Source organism: Rutilus rutilus, assembly GCF_951802725.1.
Source record: "Rutilus rutilus genome assembly, chromosome: 20".
Classification (NCBI taxonomy): domain Eukaryota; kingdom Metazoa; phylum Chordata; class Actinopteri; order Cypriniformes; family Leuciscidae; genus Rutilus; species Rutilus rutilus.
This window is the reverse complement of record NC_140225.1, coordinates 16,450,010-16,462,772: the sequence shown is the minus strand read 5'-3', so window position 1 is coordinate 16,462,772 and position 12,763 is coordinate 16,450,010. Positions and strand designations below refer to the sequence as shown.

At 38.5% G+C, this 12,763-nt stretch overlaps 1 long non-coding RNA gene across 1 annotated transcript; it reads left to right on the top strand.

Annotated features, from left to right (window-relative positions):
• The first annotated feature begins 3,512 nt into the window (after window positions 1-3,512).
• Window positions 3,513-11,751, top strand: LOC311280083. Its single transcript, XR_014625630.1, has 3 exons — window positions 3,513-6,182; window positions 8,655-9,124; window positions 9,883-11,751. It is a non-coding gene; the product is annotated as an uncharacterized lncRNA (long non-coding RNA).
• The last annotated feature ends 1,012 nt before the right edge of the window (window positions 11,752-12,763 follow it).

Genomic DNA, 12,763 nt, shown 5'->3' with positions numbered 1-12,763 from the left:
TTATCCTTTGTATTCCACAGAGGAAAGTCAAATGGGTTTGGAAAAACATGAGGGTGAGTCTATGATGACAGACAATTTGCATCTTTTGGGTGAACTAAAAAACTAACTTCTGAAGTAAAAGTTAGTTTGAAAAATAAATAAATAATATAAACATTTTGCATTATGTGCAAATTAAATACCTCAAAATCAGATGTGGTGACAAAGTCAGCAAACTGTAACCTGGCTGGTAAAGGGCACCAAAAAACACTTAACTTAGACAGTAAATATTAAATAATGCAGGAAAAAGTAAAAAAATTCTCCCTGTGGAAATCTGGATGCTTTTGTGAAATCTGGTCCCCACAACAGCGAGCCCCATCAACTCATCTCCCCTTGCCAGCTTTTCATATTTAAAGCCAGTACGGGTTTAATTACCAAATGATGACAGTGTCATATGGTGCCATGATGGCACAGGATATGTGCGAGACACTGACTGACAGTGGGAAGCTGGAAAGCAAAACGGGGGAGAGAAAAAAAAAAATAGCTGAGACAGTAAAACATCTGTAATTTGCAATTCACTGGTGTTCAGTGGTTGCTCATGGATTAAAGATTAAAAACTATTGTCTAGCAGATGGAAGAGAGAGAGAGAAAGAGAGAGAAACATGGAGGGAGGGGGAGCTTCTAAGCAGCCCATTTACATTTGTATATAAGCAGCACTGTTAGGATAATCACATGGAAAAAATAAGCTGTCTCCATCACACACCCAAGGCAATGCCTCCATTAGTCCCATCTCCAGATGCAGATGCTTCTGTTTTCAGATCGATTTGTGGTGACAGCATGTTGCCCTCTGTAACAGCTTGGCATATAGTTTGGTACAAGTGTAGTGAGAATCTTTTAGTTATTGTCTTTGAGATGCCACATTTGTAAATGCTAAGTGCAGCAATCTACAGTATAAAACTTCCTATAATATACAGTACACTGTGTTTGGTTGACCAGTGTCTAGAATAAAATGTGAGCTAGTTTTTCTCTGTTGGTGATTGAAGAGACCAGCTACACCTGATCTTTTTGTAATTGTAATTAATTAGTGTTTTGTTAGTCTTGCTGTGCCTTAATTAGTTAGCACTGCCCAGTAGAGAGAATGAGAAACAGTAGTGGTTGGTACACAGCAAATAAGTATTAGAAATGGCTATAAGCTAATGCTTTCACTGTGAAGTTGACCCTACTTTGATATGCTCATAGGTTCCTTTGATGCATTCGGGTGTACGGGGGTAACGGGCAGCCTATTGGAGCGTGGCAGACCACCTGAGAGTTGTTTTCTGGACTCTGGGAGGTCACCTGACACCAGTGCTCTGGAAAAGCTGCTCAGGCACTGGATTTCACGTGAGTTAAAGGACCTCTTCAATAAAACATCACCAGCTTTCAATGGTGCACGCTTGAGCTGCTTGTGTAATTGACTTTTTGACTTTTTTCGGATTTGCATGGACTCTTCAAAAGTAGCTCACCTGGCAAGTATCGCTCTGCTCCAGAATTACAGTAGCTATGTGTAATGTTATAAATAATAAGAACTCTTCACTGGCTACAGCTACTCATACCGTCTTACCTCTTAAGGCTTGTTCACATCAAGAACGATAACTATATTAGCGTCCTCACCATCGCACGATAATTTTGTGTTTATTATAAGTATGTGCTGCTGGTCAGTTGTCTGCTGTTTTAAATGCTCACCCTCTTTAAAGTCAGGTCGATTGATTGGCCGTCAATCAGCTTTTATCCTTCATCAGCTGGAAAAAAATCGTTATGAAAGTGATTCCAACAATATCGTTCCCCTGTGCCTTATCGTTATATGTGTGGTGTGGACTCTGCTATTCTTTTAAAATTAGGAACATTTTAAAAAATATCTATATGCTCTAGGCACGAACGCTGCTGACGCATTTCCGATAGAATCTCAGCCAGCGTCTTTACTTCCGCATAGCGCGTTCTATAGCGAAGTGTAGGCTACTAGCGGCAAAACTTTCATAAAATTCTTTTTCTCAGACAACGATTTTAGAAACTGATTCGCTAGTCGGATTTCGCATGATATGAGAGAATACTCACCCTCAAAGTTGTCGATGTAGCTCGAAATATATAATTTAAAGCCCTTCTCTTTCTTACTCTTAGGTGTGACAGCTAACTGCCTCACAATATAGTTAACAAATTTCACGTTAACCGCTGTAAGTTCTTGTAAACAGCGAGTGTAATTTACCATTATCTCCACCAAATGCAAAACGGCTTCCAACGCAGCACCGGATGTAACTGGACAGGCTGAGACAAAACGCGGGAAGCGATCGCGCATAGAGCCTATTGTTTTTATTATAGCTATCATCCTTAGTGCAAATGGGCCTTTAGACAAGCTATAGATAATGTATGTTCGGCGTGAATGAGAGCCTTCTCCTATCCATGCAGTTCCAATAGTGTAAATTAAAGACATAGTTCACACTAAAATGAATATTGTGCCAGTTTTACTCATATTATTTGATATACAAACAACATTGGACCCCATTGAGTTTTGTTGTATGAAGAAAAAAACAGCATTTTTTTTTTTTTATAGAAAAATCTTTTTTTATGTTCCACAGATGAAATAAAGGTTTGGAATGACATGAGTGTGTGTAAATGATGGGTGAATTTTCATCTATTTAATATATTTAAATAGCTCCTAAGGCCGCTCAAGTGAAATATGAGAATACTATAATTGTATTCTCTTTGAAATGATGGAAGGTTCAAGCAGGATGTTCTGTAGGTGAAATTTAATATGGGCAAACCATTTTAGCCATCTTTGGAGCGAGGTGACGAATAATTTCTGTTCTGAATGGATGATTCGGAGCCAGAGGTGAATCATACAGGGGTTTGTTTGTATCTGTGCCTTTGATCCCCCTCTGATAGTCCCTACACCGCACAACATCTGTCACGCCGCATACCACAATCGCTCACATAGAGCTTCAGGTGATGCAGATGTATGGTTATTCCTGCCACGCGGTCCGCGTGGGCATCCCCAACGCCAGCGCTCATTAGCAGGCAGGTGGCGTTAGAGCTTCGACTGGGGCCGAGACGAGAACTAGAACCTGGCAAACTGGGTTGTACGTCCGCATCGGGTAATCCCCGCCAGATTGCCAGGATATCAGAAGTGACATCACAAAGCCAACAAAAATTAGCATCCCTAATGGTCTGCCAGGCCAAACATTATTCTTCATGATGAGAAGCAGTCATGCCTGCCCAGGGCTCCTGATGATTTGGCCAAAAGCAGTGGAGGCCCCCAAGTTCTCAGCTCCAGCCAAAACCAACAGGCTCTATTCTCCAACCCATGAAGACAGGTTCTACAATACCCAAAGGATGTTCCTGTGAAAAATCCTCGGTGCATCCCCATCATATACTGCTGATGCCTTCAGATTCTTGAAGATCCTTGGAAATATTCTTGAAGACTATAGCTTATATACAATTGAGGCTCTCACCTGGCATTTGACTACCAGTGAATAACACCTTGACTAGATTTGGAAGCTAAAACCAAGAAAGATCAATGAGAGGAGAGGGAGAGAGTGGCAGATTTAATTAATTACTGCACATTAGAATGTTTGTTTACAAAAGTGAACAGTTACAAGGGGCCTGATGGTAATTAATTTAAAACGTACTTCCCCCTGTCCCTGCCTCATGTCGGTAGTAGACGTGGTTGTTTCATGGCAGGTAAGCCTACGTCTCATTGGATTTCCATCAATTGCTCAAAGGTGTGTTTGAAAACAAAGATGCATGGTGCGCAAATTAGCCTGAATGTTAACATGATTGCATATTAAGAAATCTAATTAGTATTCCAGGGAATCAAAAGGGAAGAGCTGCATGATGTTGAGATAATGCATATCTAAGAGGAAAGTTTCACCATTTTCCATATAAACCGTATTTTCTTTTTAAATTTCTACAGTATTTAAATGTAACTTAACTATTTTAAATAGATCTGTAAATTCTCTCTGTGAAGATGACTTTATTTCTCCAACAATGTCACAGTGGTTGCATGTGTGTGTGTTTTCATCTGTGGTCAGGAGGTCTCTCGAGGTCCCCCTCCAGGACAATGATGTATTTAAGTCCCCTAAGAGGTCAGATGGACTCTGTCCAGAACATCACCTGCAATCAATAGTGTTGGTAAACCAGGCTCAACTGAGTGGCCATGAAGACTCCCCTTATAAACACGCTCGCAGAGAGGCCGGCATGGCCCATTGCTTTGCTAAAACTGCAACCAACATCCTGACACACACACACACAACACATGCCACCACTCTGAAAACAAGTGTTGATGACAAAGAGAAGAAAAATAACAGCACCTCAGCGGTAAGTGGAGAGCCTCCAGGTGATGAAATCCTCTCTAAAGTGACACAAAATTGAAGCAAATTAACAGCCATGTGAATGTGTTTATAAATGCTAGTGGGTGGTACTCCCGTGGAGCAGTGAGCTCACTGGAGTGAGAGTTTTTATTTTATTTTATTTTATTTTATTTTATTTTATTTTATTTTATTTTATTTTATTTTATTTTATTTTATTTTATTTTTAAAAAGAGATCCACCTTATACTCTTCATTATGGTATTTTGCGTCATTATTCTTGATATTTCGATAGCTAAAATCTGCATAAATGTATATTAGCATTATTTCTGTCAGTCTAATAAATAAGGAAACTACTGTATAGCGCTTTTCACAATAGACATCATTTCATAGCAGCTTTACAGAAAATGCATGAGTCCACATTACAATTTAGACATTACAATTACAACTTAAACATAACTGTTATGTATTTCAGAAATGTACATATACAAATAAAGCTAAAAATGAATTCATTTAAACAATGTAATAATTTTATCAACAAACAATTAGTTGCATACTTAAAAAGTTGAAAAAGAACTGTTTTGACATTTTTACATGTCTATTTATATCTATATCTACTGTGCCTGATTATAAAAATTTCAGCTTTTTGTATTTTTTATTTACCAGCAATACCCTATGCATTCAGCTTCACTCTGTCATAGCAAAGGTTGCGCATTCTCCTTAACGCACAGGTGAATTGGGTGCACTGCTTCAATCAAGGCTTCACTATTGGGTTTGAGAGTCATCTGAGCCCAGACAACAAAAGCAAACGCTACAGTGAGTGTCTCTACTGTAAGTGGCTTTTGAAGAATTGGCACAGTCATCTGGCGAACACCTCACATCTCTCACAAACAAATGAAGGCCTGGTGCTTCAAAGTGAGATTGATATCTCTCTCTGAACTTCCACCAGAATATTCTGAATATTGAGAGAGGTGCACTCCTCCCACGGGACCGCCGAGGCGCCTCTCTCCTCCCTCGTTCCGCCAAAGAGGGGAAAAAAGATTGCCCCTGTAGATCTTCCAAGTTCATCAACATTCACTCATTCATCGTGAGCCATGGCAGCTGAAATTTGGCCTAGTGTTTCTGAATAGATGACCCAGGGATCCACTTTGCTGCTATGAGGTTGTCTGCAATTGAGTTTTAGGATTAAAACAGAACAATACACAATTTTTATCAACTTCAGAGTCGTCTATATATTTTACGCTGTGACAGAAAACTTTTCAATTTGCTCTGCAAATTCTTAAGAGTACCCAGCCATTTAATAAGACTAGAATAGTAGCGTTGGAATAGATGTATCTACTTTGTTCTGCTTTCTGATTGTTTGCCAAATATGTATTTTTTTTCTATTCTTTTATTTTTCAAATGAAATGGAGAAGAAACTACTGCTAAAAGTTTTAGTCATAAATCAGTATGTACTATTTGAACTTTTTTAAGCTGTATTGTATATAAAACTGTATAGTATAGTACTGAATTATTGTTATTAAACTAAACTGTGCAAGAAGCACAAATGTCTTTGCACTTGCAATGTGCATGTAGACAATGTAAAATGTACTATGTACCAATTTATGACAACACAAATGATCAAACTACGCTTTTAAGTTTACTATATAAAACATCCAGCAAAAATTGTGTCTTAACACAAGCAAAATGCATTGACACTTTTTTCAGGTTTGCTTCTCTGTTAGTATCTCCACAGCTGTATGTCTCTGTCAGTGCATTTTTCAGAGAACTCCTTAGTAGCCAAATGAAGAGGCAAACACAGATGATGATGATGATGATGATGGTCATGACATACATAGTTGAACCACTTCAAGAGGAATGCCAGCTTAAGGTGAGAAAATCTTAAATTCATGTAAAAACAATCTTATGTCAATTACGTACAGGATTACTGTAATAAAGCTTACTTCAGAAGACCTAAGGCAAGGAGTGCCTTAATATTGTCTTGATTGTGGTCAGAGGTGGACAAAGTACACAACTTCCTTACTTGAGTGAAAGTACAGACACTACTAGTCAAATATTACTCCGTTACAAGTAAAAGTTGTAAAGACTGATTTTTACTTAAGTAAAAGTACAGAAGTAGCCTACTCGTTTTAAGTATCAAAAGTAAATGTCAATGCATTGTTTTATCTAGATCTATGCCTGCCTACCTACCCTCATATCAATATCAAATTTATTTCTAGAACATAGTTCCAGTAGTGGGATTGAATGTGAGATTGAATAAGTGCACTCAATGACGTCCACAATGGTTTTGGACACCGACATTGCTGTTCCCTCAAATAGTGCCCTATTTAAAGTTTTTTGGTTTTTAGTATGAATATGTTAGCCTTACTGTTATCTATAAGCTAGTGTGCTGCTCCAAAACAATGGCAAAATTCACATTTAGAAGACCAAACCCAACACTGAAAATGAAAATCAGTTTGATGTCAGAATCCAACGCCAGATTGACATTAATCTCCAACGTTGGACAGACGTTCAGTCGGGTTCTGACGTCAACCCGACTTTCATTTCCAACCAAATTCCAACGTCTGTCCGGCATTGGATGTTGACGTCAATCTGACGTCGGGTTCTGACGTCAACGCGACTTTATTTTCCAACCAAAATCCAACGTCTGTCCGGCATTGGATGTTGACGTCAATCTGGCGTCGGGTTCTGACGTCAACGCGACTTTATTTTCCAACCAAAATCCAACGTTTGTCCGACGTTGGATGTTGACGTCAATCTGACGTCGGGTTCTGAAGTCAATCCGACTTTCATTTCCAACCAAAATGCAACCCCTGCAACCAAAATGATCCCCTGACTGACGTTACTACTTTCTACTCAAGTACCTTGACAGAACTGTAGTGGTGTAAAAAGTATGATACTTATCTTTCAAATGTAGTGAAGTTAAAGTAAAAAGTTTCCAGGAAAAAAAAAGTACTCAAGTAAAGTACAAATACTCAAATGTGTACTTAAGTACAGTACTCAAGTAAATGTACTTTGTTACTGTCCACCTCTGATTGTGGTATAAATTTAGCTACGAAGCACTGAAGTGAAATTGGGTGATTTTGCTATAAAATAAATGTATTTATCGTTTCAGGCTGAACCACAAAAGCGACAAAAAACGAAACATTTAACATTCATTAGTTCATCCTGCGAATCCATACTCCAGGTACATTTTCATGTGAAAATGACTATGCGGTCACTGTGAAATGTATTACCACAGTTGCATACATTTTCAATTTTCCACAATGCAACGTCCACATGCGTGCATGTTTTAATCCTCGTAACGAACAACAAAAACTACTCTATAATGATTTCCCCTCAGAGGTAAATCAATAATTGCAGAGCTACAAAAGAGTGTTTTGTCCTAAAATGGTAATTAGCACGGGTCTTGACCTCCCTCATGGCATCTCTCAGTCGCCCATCTGAGAGCCAGGGCATGTCCAGAGCTGACACTTAATGACGCTAACATTACACACTCGCTGAACATTGTCGGGCTTTTGTCTTCATTCACATCGAAATGAAGTTCTTGGGGCCCACGTTTATCAATCATGGTGGGGCTCCAGCTGTTCGCCAGTCTTTGGCCTGACTTCAACAGCCGCGCTTACAAATTGTCTCTGAATAGTGTGGAGCTCTGCCTCCCCACCCTTCCACCCCCTTTTTGTCACTGTCTCCTGACAAATGTTCCACTGCAGCTTTTCCCAGACATGGCCGACCCTACCTTCTGCTCCTCGCCATTCAGAGGGGGGTTCTGGCCTCATGTTCCTCTCACAAGATGAGCATGGTAATCTGCAATGCTAGCCATTCAGAAATGCGTAGTGTTGTGATGTCGTGGCGTTCATTTTGTCTTGGGTATCAAGAATGACACTAAAAGAGAACATGAGTCACCTTTATTTGTATAGCGCTTTATACAATACAGATTTCAATTTCAAAGCATCTTCACAGTAATCAACAGGAAAATAATGGTCGATGCAAACTTCATCAAATATGAGATAAATTCAAATTCTGCTGTCATTGTTCGGCTCAAGTCAGTTTGTGTTGATTCAGTTCAGTTCAATAATTGTGTAAAGTTCATCAATTATGAAATTAGTTTAATTCAGCTATAAGCAGAAGGCAATCGTGTCGTTCAGTTCGAATCAGTTCAGTTTTGATTCAATTCAGTTCAATAAAAGTGTTGCAAAATTTGTCAATTATGAAACAAAGTCAGATATATAAGGACAGATTTGATAGAGATACTCAAAATGAAGTATTCATAATGGTCGACTGATGCATAAATTATGAACTGCTTGATAAGATGTGTTTATCTCTCTTTACTACTCTCTAGATCTCCTGCTACCTGACGTCCATCAAATATTTCTCTTGAGTTAGGATGGCAAAAGAAAACAAAAGAAAACAAAAATCAACATGGGTGAAGACGAGATGCGGCTGCCTCAGAGGGCTGAGTGACTGATACAGTTTCTCTTTCACTGTGCTTCGAAAAGTGAAATAATTAAGATAGATGGGCAGATGAATTAGTTGTCTTCCAAGGTCAAACGCTGATTGCCTTATTACTCTATTACTCCACTGTTGTGAAACTGTTACCGCTGACACTTTTTCATGATATTCTTTACATCCACAAAAGAGAAGGAATGAGTGAAGGAGTGAGAGAGATACAAATTGATTGTTTGGCGGCCAAATCAGTCATAGTCATCTTGGGTGGAAGGATTAATGGGTCTGATGGCTGTTGCAGGTTCAGGCAGGGAGACGGGCAGAAAACAAGAGAAATTGGTTTGGGCCCCCGGGAGCTGAATCGATGTGAGTAGCATGTAAGCAGCGCACTGTTGTTGTGTGTGTGTGTGTGTGTGTGTGTGGAATGAGAGAGAGATATAAGGCTGTGACACATTTGTTTTTTAATTAAACATATTAAAAACAATTGTTCTAGAATAACATTACTGAAATATTTTGGGTTCAATATAAGCTCAATCAACAGCATTTCTGACATAATTTTGATTACCTTGACAATTAATTTCCACTTTTTCCTAAAAACAAACAAGTTTATGTTGAAAGCACCTTCAGTGGAAGTAAAGGAGGACTATAATGGTTTTGGAGGATTTATAAAGAGAAATGTGAAGCTTATAATTTTGTATAAAATACTTGCATAATTTCTTCTGTTAAAACTTGTGTGTTATTTGATCTGTGATATTGTGCTTTTCATTATCATTTTAGGATTTTATGTGTTACACTGTCATGGCAAACAAATTTGCAAAAGTATATAGAAAAGGTGTGACCAGTTTTTTTTTTCACTTTAAAATCAAGGTAATACACATATTTATGTTATTTACTATGTAAAACATGTTATTTTTATGGATTGGTCCCATTTATTTCCATTGTTAGTGTCTTTCTTGTTTTTTAAGAAAAGGAGAGACAAATTGAAATTGTGGCACAAATGCTGTCGGTGATCTCGGGTATTGAACCCGCAATATTCGATATGAGTACAATTTTATTTTTTATTTTTTTGTGCAATAAAATCTTCTTTAGATGACATAGATGATTCTGATGTGTTTTTTTTTCAGCTCCAGGTTTCCTCAAGTCTTCCAGAAATGGGCCCAAGGAGGTTAGCAGCTGTGACAAAAATCAAAATCCATTTTCTGTGGCCAAATGTAATGAGGACCAAATGGTGGATGTTCCATTCATCTCTCCGGCCTGTCTGAGCACTCTTAGGCCACAGGCAGCAGGCTTGTGAAGGCAGGTGTGAAAGCTGCGGGGAGTCTTATGAGCAACCCCATGATGCTCTATGTACAGGCATGGCATTTTTTGCCTAGTGTTTTTATTGGATATATAGTTATTTTATGTCTATTTTTATTAAATCACCACATCAATCCATGTGTGTGCAAGATAAATCGTTCTGGTTTGAGGTCCGTCTAATCAGGCATCACAAAATAAACTCTATTCTATAGCTTCAGGAGTGGGACGTTGTTCCCTTGAAATTGTTCCTATTTGTGGACAAAATAGGGTTTGCTTCGCATACTGAAAAACAACAGATGAAAATTGCTCCAGGATTATGACTGAGAGCCCCTCTTCAATCTTCAGAAAGCCCACCCACACAAAATCTGGCTGAGCAATTCACTATGGTGAAGTTAGACCTTTAGTGCGACCAGAATATATTTCTCTCCTTCACAACCGAATTCATGTAAAATTAATCAACACCCCACTGTAATTCCAAATATTTGCCACACGGACTGATTGGGGTCAACGGCTCAGTTCGACATCAGAACTGAGAGCGCAAACTCCCCATCATGATTGATTGCCAGCATAGTCACACATATTATTATGAAATGAGTTTATTAGCTTTGAATCTGTTGGTTATGCACCACTGTTTTAGGGCCTTGTGTGCAATTTTCAGAGGCAAGCGTTGATCACGAGAGTCATGAAGGCTTTATGATGTCATTTTGGAACTCTCACCTGGTTAATCTGGAAGAACTCTTGTTACAATAGTGATAAAATAGGCCTGAACTACAGGAGATTTCTGCCTGTGATTTGTATTTAGACTGAACACTCGGGAATCTCACTGAGCACCAGTCAAGGCTCGTTATTCCCTCAGATAAACAGGCAGGTCAATCATAGACCACCAAGCCAATTCCCAATTCCTCTGGTTTATGTTTTTGTTTTAATTTTTTTTTTTTTTTTTTGCCATATTTATGTTGCAATCTTCATCATGATTTAGGTTGGCAGTCATAAATCATAATTGCAGAGACTATAGAGGCACCAATTTACTTGCGGATAATAAGGTCTTTGTATTTATAGCTACGCTGGCAGTATATTTTATGGTTATGATCATGTGCATTACACCAGTTCATTACAATCAGCATTAGCTTGAGCTTTTTAATAGAATAAGAAGAGTGCCAAATGCCTGTCTATTTTAACCTGCCTTTCTAATAGCCATATGAGTCTGATAACTAAGCAAAGAGCTTGGCGGTAATGAGTCATGTGACACCTCATGGGGTTTTCCATAACTATTTGAGTAAATGTTCGCTCTCCACCAACAATTCCCTTTGATGACCCATTAGATATTATGGGGCAGCCTGCTGTGAGCTCCATAGTCATGATCTTACCAAATTTGTGTTTAATGCCCAAGAGACAAACAATAACTAGATTTTAAAAACTTCCTGACATTATCTCTCATCTGAAAGTCTAACAAGTTTTGTTGTGAGTGACACTTAATTTTTTAGATATTAGTGATATTGTTGTTGCTACTGGGAAAACCCCCCACAAGGAAACAGTGAAGGAAAAAAAGAAACTAATGACACCCCAATGCTTTCAATCTGACAGTTTATTTTATTCTACTTTTACATAATTTAAGGCCTTTTTCTTTTGGTATTTAATTTAAACAATAAATATTTCAATTTATTTTTATATTGTATTATGTTTAGATATCATTTATATATATAAAGTTATCATATTTTCATATATATTCCTCTTATTTCATATTTCCAAATGTTGTGGAGGCTACAAATATCCTAATGACACCTATTAGAGAGAGAGAGAGAGAGAGAGGGAGAGAGAGAGAACGCTTTAAGGATCCTTCTCCTTTTGTTTTGAGATGCATTTGTTTCATTGAATCTTTTGCCACTGAAGCCTGATCAACTTCCATTGCAGATGCTTGTCAGCTTGGGAATATATAAAGATAAATGGTATTATGTTAAATTCCACTTAATGACAAATTTTTAATTTTCTGAACACGGTCATTTTCTGGCTTGTGAATCAAGTGTAAGGAGCTAATTACGTGAGGATCTGAGCAAAAATAACTCTTCATCTCAAGGATAATGGAAGAGAAATGTTGTAGATTAATGGCACTATTTATCTTTTTTAAATTTCTATCTTTCTCTGGTGATAGCTGTGCTCCCCAAGGAAAATATTCATAAAATGAAATTGAAGTCGTAACTTAATAGGTTATTAAAATTTTTGAGCGCATATCACTTCTTCTTTCGCGGCGCTGTAAATTTAAATTGAAGTTTGTGGCGTTCGGAGTCACCAGCAGAGTTTTTTATGATGGCACAATAGAGGGGGAACATGCATCTTTGTCAGGAGGTATTTGCTATTCTAATTTTATGGCAGGCCAGATTATCAAAAAGGAATGTCATGGCGCGGGCTGCTGACAACACCTCAGCCTTCAGCCATGTGTTTCCATTAGGCGACTGAGCCGTCCGGGGGTTTGTTCGTCCCATTATTTTCCATTTCTGTCTTTTATCTTGATTTAAAGTGAGGCTCACTGCATATTCCTGTGCTGTCATTTCCTTTCCTCTGCCAGAGCCTGAGATTGGGCAGCACAGGGCGCCTCAGCACAGGGACTCGCTCTCTCTCCAGGGGCCGCGTGTAGAGCGATTCAAGGTGGAATATCTTTAGCCCGCCTGTATGTTTGGAAACACTGTGCGAATGAGAGATGGTGATGGAAAG